The sequence below is a fragment of the Arachis hypogaea genome, chromosome 8 (genome assembly GCF_003086295.3).
Source record: "Arachis hypogaea cultivar Tifrunner chromosome 8, arahy.Tifrunner.gnm2.J5K5, whole genome shotgun sequence".
NCBI lineage: Eukaryota > Viridiplantae > Streptophyta > Magnoliopsida > Fabales > Fabaceae > Arachis > Arachis hypogaea.
The window spans coordinates 42,338,978-42,357,080 of record NC_092043.1 but is presented as its reverse complement, the minus strand read 5'-3'; the positions used below and the strand labels follow the sequence as shown (position 1 = coordinate 42,357,080).

At 34.1% G+C, this 18,103-nt stretch overlaps 1 protein-coding gene across 2 annotated transcripts in view; it reads left to right on the top strand.

Moving 5' to 3' along the window:
* The window catches only part of LOC114924329 (uncharacterized), a 38,732-nt gene extending 34,113 nt beyond the window's left edge, over nucleotides 1-4,619 (top strand). The window contains exon 4 of one of the 2 annotated variants that reach the window (XR_011864871.1): nucleotides 4,481-4,619. The gene's annotated coding sequence lies outside the window, so the exon portion shown is untranslated. Of the gene's footprint in view, nucleotides 1-4,439 lie in introns of both variants that reach the window. The other variant, XR_003811458.2, reaches the window with a different exon arrangement.
* Nucleotides 4,620-18,103: the final 13,484 nt, after the last annotated feature.

The window sequence follows — 18,103 nt, the reverse complement described above, 5'->3', positions numbered from 1 at the left end:
AACATTTCATCAATTGATTTTTCTTCCTTCATAGAAAACATCTCATACTCTTTGCTCAACATGTCAATCATTGGTTCCTTTACTTGTGTGGTGCCCTCATGTGTAACCTGGAGCTTATCCCATATTTTCTTTGCTGTTTTGCATCTTGAAACCTTTCAGTATTTCTCGAAGCTGATTGCACAATTTAACATGTTGACAGCCTTGGCATTGAGTTCCACCTTTATCTTGTCATCTTCATTCCACTCTACTTCGGTTTTAGGAGTAACAACACCATCAGCGACAGTTTTTGTAGGGATTTAAGGACCATTCGTGATTATCTTCTAAAGGTTGTAATCTACTTATTGAACAAAGATCTTCATTCTTTCTTTTCAGTAATTGTAATTTTTTCTATTGAATAATGGAGGTCTGTTGTTGGATTGTCCTTCTGTTAGAGTGTAAGCCACTATGTTGGAACCCATGTTGTTTGGCATCAGGATCTTTCCTCCAATCTGTGAAACTTGATCTCTTTGAGACCAAGATCTTATACCAATTAATGGTAATTAGTGGCTAATAGAAGGGGTGTTGAATCTTGGTCTCCCTTTAACTTTGCTTCCAAACCTTGAATTCTGTTGAGAAATTTTGAGTAGAAAATAGGAGATATGTTGATTTTGTCTCATGACGCATTGAGAGTCAAACAGATTTATGTGCAAGGTGTATTATAGTGAAGTATTGTTGGATAGTAGAATCAGGAGATACTTTTGTTTTGTCTCCTATAGTGCAGAACCAAAAACAGAGAAGAGAAAAGAAAATGACACACAGATATATCCTGGTTCAGTTACTCACTCCAATGTAGCTTACATCCAGTCTCCATTACAACAATGATGGAATTTCACTATCTTTCAATAGAATTACAATCACCAATTCTCCCTAGGATTCTAACAAATTCTGTTTGCGACAGATCCAGTTTCTAACCCAAACTAGACTTGACTAGGAACTCACCCTAACTTTCAACAGCAAAATACTAACCCAACTTGTAAGAAAATCCTCTCAGAATCATGATAACAAAACAGAAAAACTAAAAAATAATTTCTGAGATAAACTTAGGCTTTTTCTTCAAGTCTAACTCTCTGTTTTTTTTTTCACTCAATAGCTTTTACATGTAAACCTCACCATTTTTCCTTTTACCATTGAAACACAGAAAGACTAGACTGAGATAATGAGACACTCAATGAAAATAATGAAGGAAACAGCTCAGTGAGCTATAAGAATCCAAACGTTGTGCTCTCACTCCTTGCTTTAATCCTTGGCCATTCATCCCTTTAATTGAGGAATGAAGCTTCCTAGACTTGAAACTTGCTTTAGCACCTTGTTTGGCTTCTTTTCCCAAAATCAGATGTAGCAACGGCATGACAGAGAAGAGATGAGGTAGAAGCAACGACCGAATCAAACATGCAACCATACCTTTCATCTTCTCTTTCAACCTTTTTCATCTTGCTTATTGAATCTAGACCGCGTCTTTTTACTTTGGCTCCAAGTTTTATTTTTGAGCGTTGATTCACAGTAGAGCTTATCATCTTTGATTTCTTTATTTTTCCAAATCAGTGCTTGTAACACAAACAATTTCTTCAGCAATCTTGAACAAAACAAAAATGTGGAAACTCTCTTTTTGTGATTTGCCTTTGGATGTGATATTGCCTTTTGTCCTAATCTCTTTGACCTTCTCTTCTTTTGCTTGAAATCGGAAACTTTTTTTTCGTTCTTCAATTGTGCCCTAGCACAGAGCTTCCTTTCTCTTTCTTTTTTGCTTCAAAGTTTTTACGTGGGTGATGTGAAAAAAAGAGAAGAGAGAGAAGAAAGAGTTTAGTTTTGGTGAAGAGTGTTTTGGTTCGATGGTGATGTGAATTGGTTCAAATGAAATGAAAATTGAATCATTTAGTTAGAAACTAAGTGAGAAGATTGAATTTGGATATGGACCACCGGTTGGACTATTGATGAACTTGAGCCAATTTCTTTCTTTCTTTCATTTTGTTAGAGGCTTATTTTGTTGCTGATAGGAAGGATTTGTGATGGTAGAAAATATATTCTTGGGCCATTATGTGTGTTTGTGTGTGCTAGATGCTATTTGGCTGGTATCATTGTTTCTTAGGCCAGTTTTAATTCAATTTATTTTTTTCACACTAAACAAAACAAATCACACATATAATTGACTTTTAATCCAACAATGTTTAGCCATCATCTTAATGATAGTTTAGTTCTTTAAACTCAACATTACCCATGAAAGATGGATTTCGCACGACAAAACTATCCAAACCCTAAAATATTACCCAAAAATTCTAAATTACCCTTTTTAGCCTAACTTAACCCATCCTAATCCCTAACCCCTTTATAGCTTTATCACCACTAAACTCTTCCTCTTCAATTCTCATCCACATCTACCATAATTGTCAGTACTACCGTCACCCCAACCACCACTCCCATCGCCTCTTTCATTTTACCACCATCATTTTCTCCCAACAAACAACCAGATTCATAGGTAAAAAATTAGATAGAACCACAACACCATGAAAACATAACCAAATACCAGTCACTTCCACCATCCCCAAAACTACGGTCCTTGTAACTGCCATAATAACTGTCACTTTCATCACCACCATTTTTTTTGTATCCACCTTCACAACAGCCACCATGGCGGTGAAATTCACCACCACTACCATATCCACAGCCTCTTCCATTTCTGAAGCCACTACCATCACCTCCGCTATCAACACTAATTAAGGCTCGTTGACAGTGATGTTGCGGCCTTTAAAGTTGGAGCTGTTAGCAAAGATAATGCCTCCAACGACGAGTTTCATCGATGGTGACAGCAAGCGCGGTGGTGACAGAATGATTCCTGGCCTCCATCGCAACCCTCCCCTTTCTGCACCTCTAGCTACGACGACAACGACAAAGTCCTCCTCTGGCGGAAGTTCTGATAGCCGCGACTTCGAAGGAGGCTTCAGTTGCGACAACACATCCCTTCTTTCTTCTCCTCGCGTTTTGTCATTCTCTCTCACTCTCTCTGTTTCAGCCTTCTCTCTCACTCTTCCTCCTTTGCTCGATGGCAATGGCGATGGCTGCTCTCAGTTCCACCAGCACCTCCTTCCTTCCTCTCCTAGTTTTGACAACTTTAGAAAATTAATTTTGTTGCTTACAGTATTTGCAGTGGGAATAGATAAGGGATAAGAAGTGAGAAAAATTAGGATTAGAAGAAGGATATTTTGGGATTTTTTTGTTATTTTTTAAGTTTGAATAGTTTTGTCGTACAGAATCTATTTTTTATGGGTACAACTTTAATTTTGTTGTTTTATGAGTAGATTTGTCCGTATTTAAAATTTTTGTGGGTAGAAATGATAGTTTACTCTATGTTTAAATTAATTAGAATAAATTATTTTAATAAAGAATAATTTACTTATTTAATTATTACGATATCAAAATGATCTGATTGTCTTAGAAATAAAATAACTATAATTTTAATAAAATTTATTTTAATCAATTTTAGTAATTGTTTTTAGTTTTAGTGATTTAGTCCGAGCAGCTGCTTTATAAAACCTCAAAGATAGAGACTACGCACCATCAAGTCTCAGATATTTAACCATTTAATTTTGGTTAAAACAATGTTTAGATCTTCTATGAATTTTGCATTTTTTTGGCATAAAAATATCAAAATATTAGAATGTAAGTCTGTACCCATAGTGAATATATATTTAACATATTGTCAGAGGAGGCGGCATTAAAAAAATATACGTGCCACTAATGGGTGCTTTATTTATTGGAATGAACAACACTGGTCAATGCATGGATTCAAAACAAGAAATCAAATTCAGTTGAGACCTTTGGCGTGCTTATCGGCTTACGCATATGACATATTAAGTTTTTGGATCTTGCTAACATGTATTTTCATTATACATATTTTAACAGTATTATAAAAAATATTTTATTAAAAGTTATTTAAAAATATTATTATATTATTGAAATATATCCCTAAAAGATAAAACAACTACATCCTAAATTTTTTATTCACAACTATGGAATAAGTCGTCAAAACACTGAATATACAATTCTTCTGAATAGGGAGTGAATAAAATGTAAAATTAAGGACCTTTTAATATTCAAAACATAAAAAAGCAAGTTGCAGAGTGTTGGCACAGCAAAAATTAACTTTTAAGGGATTTTTAAATATGGATTATTTATTAATTTTTAATTGTTGACCAAATTGATGCATACACTTAAATTTATTGTACCTTTAATTTTTAATTAACTATTTGATATTTATTTTCAAGTTTTTAAAGCTTTTTAAAAAATAAAGAGTAATTACTTAAATTAATTTTTCAAAATTTTAAAAGTGGATATTTTAGTCTCTAAAAAAATTAATACTTTCAGAACTTTTCAACAATATATAATAGTCTATACTTCTTTTTCAGAAATATTGCCCACAACTGATGATGTTGAATGTTTACATCAGTAGTTCAACAGTTAAGAAGGACCAACCTCCTAAGTTGAACGCCCAAAACTGACATTCAACGCCAGGGAGCAGAAGACAGAGAGATCACCCCCTTTATGGGCTCCAAGTTGAATGCTAGGCTTGACCAAAGAACATGACTAAAGTGGGTCCAAAGTAGATTTTAGCACTCCTTAGCTTATTTAGTCTTATCTTTGTAACTTTTAAATTTAAAATTAACATCTTGTAGGTTTAGTCTTAGAGGTTTTTACTATAAATAAGGGACTTCCTTCCTCCAAAGGATCACGCCTCCCGGGAGGGGAGATTCAGACACACACGGAATATTATGTTCAGATCTTTTTTGTTTTCTCTGTAAAGTATGAGTAACTAAACCTCCTAGTTAAGGTTAGGAGCTCTGCTTGTTCCCATGGATTAATACTATTACTTTTTTATTTTCATATATGTTTGACTCCATTCTATGATGTATTATCGTTCTTCATCTAAATGATTCTAGGATGGAACGGAAGTAGGACCCCTTTTTCTACATGAGTTCTTGCAAGTCCTTGACCGGATAGTATTGAACTACAGTTTGAGAATACATCTCCTAAACTGTAAATTGCCTGGGCTAATTAGATAAGTGACATAAAATCCGGTTAGCTTTGGGTGATTGAGGTTTTTGTGGTGCTAAGGCTAGAATACTGAGCTTCATTCTCCGATCTGAAAGATCTGACCTTGTCTGTGACATTTTAAGTAGGATCAAGAGAGATTGAATTGTGTTGAGCTTCACCCTCGTTTGATTCGAATGACTACTGACCCTGGCTTTTGATGAGAATCAGAGGAGATTAAAAGGGTCCAAGGAATTGGGGTTTAATCACTTACAGCATTGCCGTAGAATAAATGATTCGTTGTTACAATAATCAGTAAGAGGTATTAATCCAGAAAGATAAGCATTTCCAAGGCCTTAACTATTTCTCACCATTGTTTCTATACCAATTCTTTGCTGCTTTCTTTATTTCCTTGTTTTATGTGCCTACAACAACCACTCTTTTTCTATTTCGTCTGACTAAGTCCAGCAAGATAACTATTACTTGCTCAATCCAATGATCCTCATGGGATCGACTCTCACTCACCTGAGATATTACTTAGATGACCCGGTACACTTGCTGGTGAAGTTGTGCAAGTTCTAACTTTGCGCACCATAATCTCTATACTCTTTATTTCAGAAACAATCATCGAGTGAGAGCTCCTCTGATGAAAGTCATCAACCTTCCACCAAACAAATTACCTCCTCTTCTTCCGAGAATTCTGATTCAAATGAATCATCAGAGACTTCTTCTCTATTTCCACATCTCAAACCTAGAAGACCTGCCTAGGTATAATTATTCACTAATTTTAGCTTTAGTCTCATCAACTTCCATTTTATTTTACTCATGACTATCTTTATCATGACAAAGGCTGGGAGGACTACTCAATCCACTCCTTTTGTGCCGATAATACAGATTGATCCAAAAAGGCAAGAAGGCCATCACTCGAGCTTGTCCTCTTCCAGTGACAAAACAACCTCTCATCACACACATGAAGCCCAAAAACCTTCATCACCTGTTTAACCGATAACCACCATTGTCACTCCTACCCAAGTTATCAATTCGTTGGTTATTGAAGAACAAAATCCAATAGATTCGAATAAAGAAAAATCTCCTTCACGTCAAACTGTGAATAACTTTACCCTTTCTTCTCCGATTGATGTCAATCTTATCATCAATCCCCTTCTTTCACAAACCATTGACTCACCTGTTCGAGATACTAAGGCAACAATGCCTTCTCCTCAGGCTACTCCAAAATCCCATAATCCTTCAAGTCCAATGGACCAATCTAGACCATCTTTCCAACAAAGTCCCAAACTTGTCAAGGAACCTTTAGCCACTGTCTCTAGCCCGCTTCATGCTGACTTAGCTGAACTTTTGACTATTTTGAACAAGATTACCGACGAGGAGGAAGTACCCACCTCGACTCTGATCATGGAGGAATTACTAAAACCAAATCTTCCTGAAGATTTCACCCTAGAGACTCTCAACCAATTGACCTCTCTTCTTAGGCTATAAACCCATACTGCTGATGAATGGGTTACACAAAGTGATTTGAATGATATATTATCTAATACTTTGAGTTTTTCCCTTGAATTCCAGGTTTCGCCTCGATTTTTCGTAGTGGTGAAAAAATTCGAGAGGGTTTCTAATAACCTCTTCTACTTGTCTATTTTTGCTTTTCTTAAGAGTCCATGGGTGATAAAAAAAGGAAGAAAAAATATAAAGATGAAGAAGACGGTTCTTACAAATGGGTAAATGAGGACGTGAGGAGTCGAGGTTCACTGTTTGTTGATGAGGGTAGTGTGGGTGAGATTGATGCATCGAAGATAGTTAGGAAAGGTTTTGGAGTGAGGGTTGAGTTGCTGCCATGCACCAAGGCTGATCGTGTCTTTAATAGAAAAATAGATTTCGAATATTTTTTACATGCATAGCTGTGTTCTTGAAGAACTTCGTGTGAAACTGCCTTTTACCATTTTCGAGTGTGATGTTTTGAAATAACTAAATTGTGCCCTGTCTCAGCTCCATCCAAATGGTTGGGCTTTTCTAAGATATTTTGAAATTTTAATGGAGTTTCTGGAAATAAAACCTTCTCTTGAGTTGTTTTTCTCTTTATTTCAAGCTAAAGGAATTTGAAAGGAGATTTAGGTTAATCTAAATAGTGCTCTTGGTTTTTCAGTTTTCAAACTCTATAAGTCATCTTTCAAAGATTTCAAGAAAATATTTATGAAAGTAAAGTCGGTGGATGAGGATTTTCTATTCTATTTAGACGAGTATTTAGGTGAGAAGTTTTCTCTATTTTGGTGTTCACAACCACAACATATATTAGGTCCAGAGGAGATAAGTCCTCGAAATGAGTGTATAATAGGGTACTTGGTTGAGGTTGTTGATAGAGAAAAATTGATATATGTCGTGAATTTGCCTCCATGGGAAAAAGACAAAATGTCTGTGGTAAACTACCTTGGTGAGGGTTGATAAGCTATTTTTTGAAAATGTTGACAATTTTGCTGTATTTTTTACATTGTTTATTTGTTTTATAAGAGGAAAGTATCCGGGTGTATCGACAACGAGCTTGAGAACTCGTCTGAAGACGAAGAATTTTGACAAAGAGGGTTCATCTTCGAATCCTAAAAAATTAATGGGGAAGGAGAGGTGAATCAACCAGCCCTTAAGAAAAAGAGCATTGTTTTTAAGAAAAGGAAGGCCGATATTATAAATTTGAGTGATGATGTTACGAAGAAGGAAGGAAATTTCTTTGAAAGAGCTATTGGCATTTGTAAATAAGCAAGAGAAGCTCCATAAGTTTGCCGAGGATGGGGATAGTTCCTCGGTATGGGATGAGATATTCCTTTTATGGTTTATGGTTGACAAGGTATTGTAGGCGTCTTCCGACGTTGCCTTGATTGATGAGGTCGGAGATATTGCTGTTGACCAATATCTTTAGGTATTAAAACTGAACTTCATTTGTAAACTTTTGAATGATGAGCTATATGTTGTATAACTATTGGGTTTTTTATGTTTTGGGTTTTCGCATGGTCAGTATTTGTCGGGGTCAGGAGAGGAGGCATAAGAAACTGTTAGAAAAAATGATGAATAAGTGAATTTGAAGGAAGAGCTTGATTTGAAAGAAATGGTAATTGATGATCTGAGAAAAAAGCTAGCTGCGAAAGAAGAAAAGTTGAAATCGAAGAGGAATAATTATGATAAAGACATAGAATTATTAAGAATGAGGGATAGTGATCTTTCCAGCATGAAGGATCAAGTGATTGAAGTTACAGTGAAATTGAACGAGATGGAGAAGAGCAGGGTATCTGAGATTCTTGATGCTTTTGTGGAGGGATTGGAGCGTGTAGTGACGCAGGCAAAGTTTGTCGCCCCTGACATTGATTTCTCACAAATGGATATGGGCAAAGTGGTTCGTGATGGGGTCTTAGTAGATGATGACGAGGCTGCCGAGGAAGAAGATGATAATTTAAAGTAATTTGTACTTTCTATTTTGATTTTGAACTTATGGTATTTGATTTTATTACTTTTAGACATCAAATTGTTCGATGAGTTTGGATTTGAGTTTTACGAGTTTAGTTTGGCTATTTGTAATAGTTAGTTGTTAAGACGTATCTCTTTTGGATAATATCTGAATAACTATTTGATATTTAATGAATTTGTAGGTAGATTTATGAGTGAATTATTGGCTAATGGCTATTTTAGATTGCCACTGAATTATTGGTCCCTATTTTTGATTGGGGTTTTGATAGAAGTACACTTTATTGTTTGGACGAGAATACCTCGTTAGTTAAATTTGTAGTTTGGTAATTGATTGATGATTGAGTTTGATTGCGCATGTTTAAATGATGCAAATTTGAATTGAAGAGTTATCACTAGTGGATAAATCATTTTGATATTTTGTGACTGATTTGATAGTATATAGTCATAGGTTGGTTTGAAAGAGATCAGAGAAAAGAGGATGATTGATATATAACTCGGTGTTTCTTCAGTCGTGATGTATTGATGTTTGACCTTTGTTTACAAAGGTGCAGGTAGGCTTGCCTCGTTAATACCTCTCTAACCAAAACCCTTTTTGGAAAAAATCTTGTGAGTAGGAAAATAAGTACAAGCCTGTCCTTGTCGTTTTAACTATAATATTACTTTAAAGAGGAAATATTCCAAGTGTTAGGTAATATTATACCATCTAGAGATTTAGCTTATAAGCCCCATTTTCGAGAGCTTCAAGAATTCTGAGTGGACCTTCCCATTTGGTTGCAAGTTTCCCATGAAATGGAGATCGTCTGGCTTGCTTAGTCTTTCTGAGTTCCAAGTTGTCAACATGAAAAGAGAGAGGATTGACCTTCTGATTGTACTGCCGATCTATGTTTTGCTGTATTGCTCGGTGGTGGACAGAGGCTATGTCTCGGATTTCTTTAAGTAAATCTAGTTCAATTCTTCGAGCTTCATTGTGATTGTTTGCTTGTGTTTAGTGAGGATTGAGAGATCTCCAAAGGAATCATTGTATCAGACCCATAGACTAAACAAAATAGGGTTTCCTTAGTAGTAGAATGTGTAGTGGTGTTATAACTCCAAAGAATTTCTGAAATTGGCTTGGCCCAAAGTCCTTTTGCATCATCTAATTTCTTTCTTAAAGCATGTAAGACAACTTTTTTTGCGGCTTCTGCTAATTTGTTAGTCTGCGGATGTTCAACTGAAGAGAAGTGTTGTTGGATTTTTAAGTTCTGTAAAAAAGATGTGAAATTATGGTCGACAAACTGACGACCATTGTCAGTAATAATATGATGAGGTATATCAAATATGCATATAATGTGCTTCCAAACAAAGGAAATCATTTGCTATGATGTGATTTTGGCCAGTGGTTGTGCCTCAATCCACCTGGAGAAATAGTCAATAGCCACAACTAAAAATTTTACCTGTCCGGGTGCAATAGAAAATGAACCGAGGATGTCAATCCCCCACGGATAGAATGGCCAACTTACCTCGGAGTGATGCAATTGCTCGACTGATACATGTATCATTGGAGCGTGTTTTTGACAATTTTTACAAGTTTTCACCTTTTGATGACAATCTTTTTGTAAACTCGGCCAGAAAAAACCAGCTCAGAGAATTTTGAATGATAAGCTCTGTGCTCCTATATGCGTGCCGCATATTCCTTCATGAGCCTCAGCCAAGGCAAGATCGGCTTCTGACCTATTTAAAAACTTTTAATCTGGGATGGGTATATCCTCGTCTATACAGAGTATCATTTAACAATGTAAAATATGAAGCTAGTCTTCGGAATTTTTTCAAATGATCGATTTTTGGTGGAATGTTTCTAGTTTTTAGATATATTGGACATAAGGCCATTGCCAATCGTCTGCTTAGCTGATGTTGCAAACATTAATGAAATGGATGCTTGGTGTAATTAGTGTGGATTTTAAAAGAGTGGCAATGTGTCATTGTGTACTTGCGGGTTTTGACAGAATGTTAGCTTGGTGATTTTGTTCCCTTGAAATATGATAAATTTTAAATTTTGAAAAGAAGGCATGAGTGATTTGACAATATCTAGATATTTTGTTAAGAGATGATCTTTGACTTGAAAAGACTTATTTACCAGTTGTTCTACTAATAAAGAGTCACAGTGTACCTCTATTTCAGAAATGCTTAACTCAATGGCTAACCTTAGGGCTGCAATTAGTGCTTCATATTCAACTTTATTGTTGCTAGCCTTAAAAGAGAAGCGTAAGGAGTGTTCTAAAACAATTCCATTACCATCTTCGAGAAGAATTCCAGCTCCTGACCCTTGAGAATTAGAGGTGCCGTCGACATAGAGTGTCCATGTGCTGGCATATCGTTGGAGTTGGGAGCAGTAAACTCGGCAACAAAGTCGGCAAGATATTGTGATTTGATGGAGCCTCATGATTGATATCTGATATTGAACTCGGATAATTCGATTGACCACTTTATTAATCTCCCAGCAAATTCTGGTTTTGTGAGTACTTGCCATAGTGGTTGCTCAGTTTGAACATTAATGGTATGACTCTGGAAATAAGGTCGGAGATGCCTAGTTGAGAATACTAAGGTGGGGCGAGTTTTTCTATCTTTCGGTAGTGAAGCTAGGAATTTTATAGTGATTTGCTAATGAAGTAAACAGGCCTTTGCATCTTGTCCCTTCCTGTAACAAGAACAGAACTAATTGCCAAGTCAGTAATTGATAGATAAAGGTAAAGTTCTTCGCCAAGTTCGGGTATTTGCAAAATGGGAGGTTTCAAAAGCAGAGTTTGTAGGTTTGAAAAAGCAGTTTCACATTCATCATCCCATTTAAAATTATTTTTCTTTTTGAGTGATTGATAAAAGCAAGAAGATTTATAAGCTAAACAAGGTAAAAATCTTGATAAAGCAGCAAGTCTCCCTGTTAATCGTTGGACCTCCTTTATAGTTCAAGGACTTTACATTTCCAAAACAGCTCAGCCTTTTTCAGGATTTGTTTCTATGCCTCGGCTTGTAAGCAAAAAGCCAAGGAATTTACCTCTTTGGACGCCAAAGACGTATTTCTCAGGATTTAACCTCACGTTGTATTTTCTGACTTGTGCAAAAATTTCCACAAGGTCGTTGACATGAGACTCGCTGATTTTGGGTTTTGCCACCATGTCATCAATATAGACCTCCCTGTTCCCCCCTATTTTCCTATCGAACACTTTATTCATAAGTAGTTGGTAAGTAGTCTCCGCATTCTTAAGGCCAAAAGGCATAACTTTATGGTAAAAATTACGATACTTAGTTTTGAAAGCAGTTTTATCTTGATCGGGTGGATGCATCATGATCTGGTTATAACCAGAATATGCATCCATGAAATTTAAAGTGCCAAAGCCAGATGAATTATCAACTAAAGCATCAATAGATGGTAAGGGATATGCATCTTTAGGACATGCTTTGTTTAAATCAGTGAAGTCGATGCACATGAGCCATTTACCATTATGTTTCTTTACCATGACAACATTAGCTAACCATGTTGTGAATCTGAGTTCTTGAATGAAGATGGCATCAATGAGCTTTTTGGTCTCCTCTAATGATGCTTGTTTCTTTTCCATTCCGAGATTGTGCTTTTTCTGTGCTATAGGTCAAATTGACGAGTTTATTGCCAGCTTATGAGATATTACAGAGAGATCGATGCCTGGCATGTTTGCGGGAGTTCAAGCAAAGAGATTGGCATTTTGTTGGAGAAATTGGATGAGCTTTGATGCGTGAGCATCTTGTCTATCTTTTCCTAGTGAATTTGCATCTAATTTATTGAGTTTAATTAAGAATTAATTATATTTTAGCCACTATGGATGCTATTTTGAGTTTTGTGCAATATTATTTATTTTAGGTAGCATTCGAAGGAATTTGATGAAGTTTCTATAGAGAAGAAGAAGAAACCAATGAGATGACCAGCGAAGACCGACGCGGACGCATGGCTCACGCGACCGCGCGGAATGGAGAAATTGCAATGTCGCGATCGCGTGCCTGACGCGAATGCGTGGACTGGAATATGCACAAATGACGCGAGCGCGTGGACGACGCGGATGCGTCACATGCGCGATCTGCAATAATTCAGAAAATGCTGGTTACGAATTTCTGGGCTGTTTTGACCCACTTTCCAGCCCATAAAACACAGATTAGAAGCTGCAGAATGGACAAAGCAAGTGGTCCCCACCCATCAACTGAAAATCTGTTAATTAATTCGAATTTAAATTCAAATCTTATCTTTTAGGAAAAGATATTATTTTTATTTTTAGATAATTAGATTTTAAATTAATTAGGATTAGTTATAAAAAGGGGAGACTTCTCTTCTATTAGGGACATCACATTAGATTACATTAGAGGGATTCCATTAGGGAATTCTATACAAATTTACATTCTACATTCCATGAGCAACTAAATCTCCACTATTAAGGTTAGGAGCTCTGTCTACTTGTATGGATTGATTTTATTACTTTTTCTATTTTAATTTATGTTTTGGATTTATATTTAAGAATTGTTTTCGTTCTTTATCTTATGAATTTTGGGTGGATCGGAAGTATGACCCTCTTTCTATTTGAGTTCTTGTAAAACTTGGAAAAACTCTTTACTTGAACAATAGCTTGAAAATATATTCTCCTAAATTTTAATTATTTGGATTTAATGGGATACGTGACATATAATCCCCTTATTTTTGGGTAATTAGAATTTTTTTGGCATATAAACTGAAAATTGATTTTTACCCTCTAATTGAAATTAATTGACCAAGGAATTGGCAATTAATGAATTTTAGAAGAGACTAGGAAGGTCTAAGGAATTAGGGTCTAGTCATATATAGTTTGCCATAAATTAAATCCTACATAATTAAAATAGTTAGTAAGAAAAGTTAATCCGGAAAAATAGATAACTCTGAAGCCTTATCTGTTTATCCATATTTTATTCCCAATTTATTTAATTGTCTATACTTTTGATATTTTGAATTCAAACTTAAACCTTTTAAACATCTCAAAACCAATTTCTGCTTGCCTAACTAAGCTTATCACTCAATAACTGTTGCTTAATCCATCAATCCTCGTGGGATCGACCCTTACTCACATAAGGTATTACTTGGTACGACCCGGTGCACTTGCCGGTAGTAAGTGTGGGTTATAAAATACCACACCAAGCTTCTCCTTTGTCATCACCCTGCATAGTTGAACCTATAAAAGTGAACTTATTTGGATCATTAGTTAAAGAAACTTTTTGTAATTCTTTATTTGGGGGTAGGGTGGTCTTGAGACTCGGCGTGCGGATCTAACTCAGCTAATGATGGTAGCTCGAGCGAGTTGTGGACGGTATTATCTGTGCACCTATAGCTCGGTTAGATACAGGCCTTTTGAGACTGATGTTATAGTAATGCGGAGCTTCACGGTGGTCACTGTGATTAGTACAAGGTTTTCCTGTACATGAAACTTAACACATAGATGAATTGTATAGACAATTGCACCGAACTTATTCGAAAAAGGTCGGCCAAGTATTAAGTTGTAAGGACTAAAACAATCAACCACAAGGTATTAACCATCTAGAGTTTTGGTTAGAGGACTCTCACCAAGTATGGTCTGTAACCACATTGATCCCAGCACTGGTACTCGTTCACCTGAAAATCTTGCCAAATCTTTCATGGATGGTTGTAGTATGTTGTCACTTAATTTCATTTTCTGAAATGTGGAGTAAAATAAAACATCGGCACTACTTCTGGGGTCCAACAAGACTTTGCGAAATATTAAGTCTCCTAGTTGAATAAAGATAACAACCGGGTCGTCTTAGTTGAGCTTGGTTGAATTGAAGTCAAATTGTTGGAAAGTCATTTCAGAGAAAGTGGGCAAAGATTGACAATTGTTGTGGATGCGTTCGACAGCAAGCATAGCTCGGTTGGTGCGTTTACGGGCCGAGCTTGAAGCTCACAACCCGCAATGGCCCCAGATATGCAATTGATCACACCGTGGGGTTGATTAGGTTGATGATTGTTTGTTTTGTCCTTGTCCCGTGAAGATTGTCCTATAGAAGATGAGTCAGATGGATGTGTGGCACGCTTTAGGATATGGCCGCCAATGTATTTGTCTAAATGTCCTTGCCGGGCTAAAAGTTCAAGCAAGTCTTTGGCTACAATACACTCATAAGTAGTGTGCCCGTATTTCTGATGAAAAGCACAATACTTTTTTTTGTCCACATTCTTTATATCTTGGTAATTCCAGCCTTCCAAGGAGGTTTGATTAGTTTTGAATTCAGTATTTCCTTGATGATTTCCTCCTTTTTGGTGTTGAATTGGGTATAAGAATCATAACATGGTATCAATCGAAAAGTTTCTTGTTGTCCCAAGCTTTATTGTCTTCCTTATTGGCTTGATTCTTCTCGTATTTTCGAGTTTGGCGTGGCTCTTCAATCTCCATTTGACCCTTGGCTTTCTCTCGAAATCCAGCCAAGATTTTGGGTTTGACCACTGTGATGGCCTCTTGGAACGTTCCCGGTTGGAGTCCACTCTTTATAGCATGCAAGTGTACCTCAGGGTGAAGGTTTGAGATGCTCATTGCTACTTTGGTGAAGTGGGTGACATACTCCCTGAAGGTTTCATGTTGCCCTTGATTGATAGTGTTTAGATAGTCGGAATCATGTAAATAGATGGAAGATGAAGTGAACTTATTTTCGAATTGCTTAGCGAGCTCTTGAAAGCGTGAAATTGAACCTGCAGTCAAAGATGAAAACCAATCAAGTGTATGACCGTCTAAAAAAATAGGAAAACAACGACATAAAATAGGATTAGAAGCACCGTTCACTATCATCACAAATCGAAATTTCTTGACATGTTTTTTCGAATCTCCTATATCATCGTAGGGAGTCAAAGTGATCGGTAATACGAATTTCCAAGGCAGTTTGAAATTCATAACGTCGGCTGTGAATGGTCCAACAACGTTGTCTAATTCGTCATCATCATCATTTTGTTGATCTCTCTCTAGTTGTTGAGTTTTAGAGACGTGTGTTGGATCAAAATTTTCTTCATCACCCTCTGGTTGCTCATTGCGATTATCATTATTTTCAATCCGAGCATTAGTTAACTTGGCTATCTGATTTTACATTCGTTGGTTTTCGTCCGTCATACACTGATTAGCTTGTTGTAACTCCGTTACCATCCGAGGAAGCTCGGATGGATGGTGTGGGAGGATGCTGGTCAACCATGAACAAGTATGAGAGTTTTGGGACCTAAAGAAAGAAGGATTTTTGTTTCTAGACCCTACGGTGGACGCCAATTGTTCTTGTAGAGATTGGCCGCTGTATAACTCGTCCGCTGATGAATAACTGCAAGCTCTCTGTCGGGATAAGTTATACTTTGGCAATGAAAGAACAAGGGTGTCGGTACTCGGAAAAGGCATTCCGACACTCAAGTTAGTGAGTGGATAATGAGCTTTGCAATATGCAATAATCTGAACAACATTCTTACCCTTTCTTTTATATCTGAAATGGAAGGTGATAGTTGAGTTTCCGAGTAATTTTGCATTAAACAGAGAGTAATAGCTCGTTTGAGCGTTTTGATGTCTTATTATTGGTAACCGATCTATAACGTATGTAGACGAGTTATAACATGTAACCGAGTTATGGCGGCCACATCGTTTAGTTTTAATCTATGATGTATGGACATTTACACGGGACATGACACGTCAGAAGACATGCCGACACGAATTTTAAAATTTTATAAAATACGAAGACACAAATATATATAAAATATAAAGTATTTTTTAGATAAATTATAATGATATTTTGATATTATAACAAAAAAATGATATTTTGATATTTTTTATATTAAAATATAAATTTATTTTTTTTAATTTTTTAATATCTTACTTTAATTATATAAAATATTTAAAATATTTTTTATTTTAATAAATAATAAAGTTAGACATGTTAAGAATAAAATTGGACATACTGATATGTAATGATATTTAAGTATGACAAAAAAAATTTATTTTTATTAAAACAAAATTAAATACAACAGACACACATATCGAATGAATATTGAACAACTTAGTAAAATTTTCGAACTTCATAGGCCTTAATAGTTTATAGTTTTATAAAGATAATACACACTACTCAGTGAAGTCTACAGACCTCTCTTTTAAATCCACATGAGGTATACATAACACACTTATAAACCCAACAACAATAATAAAAAAGAAAATTTTACTCTTTTCTTATGAGAGATACTAAAATGACATTTTTTTCTTTTTTATTTGTAAAATGTATATTTTTATCTCTTATAATTCTTTAAAAAATTTTTCTTTAATTCATTTTAATTTTTTTTGTGTATTAACTAATGTTAATTTTATCATTTTTTAAGAAAAAATATTTTTTTACAAAAATATCCTTTAACAAAAATTTTATTTTTGTCATTAAATTTTACTTACAAAAATATTTTTTAATAAATTATTTTTTTATTGATTAAATTGTATTTTTACCAAAATATATTTTAAAAAATTAATAATTAAATTATTTTTTTCTAAAATACCTTTTAATAATTTTTTAATTATTAAATTGTGATTTACCAAAATTTTCATGAATAATTATTTTTATATTTTATTATTAACTTTTTTATATCAATATATATTATTCTAATATTAAATAAAAAAATCTTACCACTGTTAATATGTATAACAAGTAATATATATTGATATCAAAATATTAATAGTAAAATATAACTATAATTGTTAACAAAAATTTTGGTAAAATCACAATTTAATAATTAAAAATTTTTAAAGGGTATTTTAGAAAAAATTTAATTATTAATTTTTATAAAAAATATTTTGATAAAAATATAATTTAATCAATAAAAAATAATTTAATTATTAATTTTAAAAAATATTTTGATAAAAATACAATTTAATTAATAAAAAAATAATTTATTAAAAGATATTTTTATAAGCAAAATTTATTAATAAAAATATAAAATTTTTATTAAAGAGTATTTTTGTAAAAAATAATTTTTTTAAAAAAAATAAATAAAATTAACATTAGTTAACACAAAAAATTTAAAATAGATTAAAGAAAAAAAATTTTAAACCTTATAAAGCAAAAAAATATATATTTCACAAATAAAAAAAATATTATTTTAATACCTTTTAAAAAAAGCAGGTAAAATTTTCTCTAATAAAAAATTTGTTATTTTTAAATAAAAAGTTCTTAGAACTCATGATGGCTAGACAGGAACAATATAAAATAATGTTTAGTTTCGTTGAATGTTCGATTTGGAAAAAGGGAAAAAAGTCATGTTTAGTTTCATTGAACGGTGAATTTGGAAAAGAGAAAATATCACTCTTTTCTTCTATAAAATGTTAAAATGATATTCTTTTTTTTATTTATAAAATATTTTTTTATTATAATTTTTAAAAATTTTTATTTTTAATTTATTTTAAATTTTTTTTATGTTAACTAATGTTAATTTTATCTATTTTTAAAAAAAAATGCCTTTTAATAAAAAATTTATTTTTTTGTCATTAAATTTTACTTAACAAAATATTCTTTAATAAAATTTTTTTTAAGATAGTCTTTA